The sequence below is a fragment of the Sinocyclocheilus anshuiensis genome, unplaced genomic scaffold (genome assembly GCF_001515605.1).
Source record: "Sinocyclocheilus anshuiensis isolate Anshui unplaced genomic scaffold, SAMN03320099.WGS_v1.1 scaffold1955, whole genome shotgun sequence".
In the NCBI taxonomy this organism is placed as follows: Eukaryota; Metazoa; Chordata; class Actinopteri; order Cypriniformes; family Cyprinidae; genus Sinocyclocheilus; species Sinocyclocheilus anshuiensis.
In genome coordinates this window covers 269,344-269,657 of record NW_015554054.1, presented here as the reverse complement: position 1 = coordinate 269,657, position 314 = coordinate 269,344, and the positions used below count along the sequence as shown (strand labels likewise).

The 314-nt window shown below is 38.5% G+C and overlaps 1 protein-coding gene across 1 annotated transcript in view; it reads right to left on the bottom strand.

Annotated features, from left to right (window-relative positions):
- LOC107668499 (major facilitator superfamily domain-containing protein 8-like) overlaps positions 1 to 314 on the bottom strand; it is a 10,867-nt gene that overhangs the window by 1,006 nt on the left and 9,547 nt on the right. The window lies entirely within an intron of this gene.

Sequence of the window (314 nt, the reverse complement as noted above, 5' to 3'; positions counted from 1 at the left end):
GTCTGCTTCTATCTCTCTATCTATCTATCTATCTATCTATCTATCTATCTATCTATCTATCTATCTATCCATCTCTCTATCTCTCTATCTATCTCTCTCTCTATCTATCCATCTATCCATCTATCTATCCATCTATCATCTATCCATCCTATCTATCTATCGTCCGTCCGTCCGTCTATCTATCTATCTATCCATCCATCCATCCATCCATCCATCCATCTATCTATCCGTCCATCCATACATCATCTATCCATCTGTCCGTCCGTCCATCTGTCTGTCTGTCTGTCTATCTATCTATCTATCTATCTATCTAT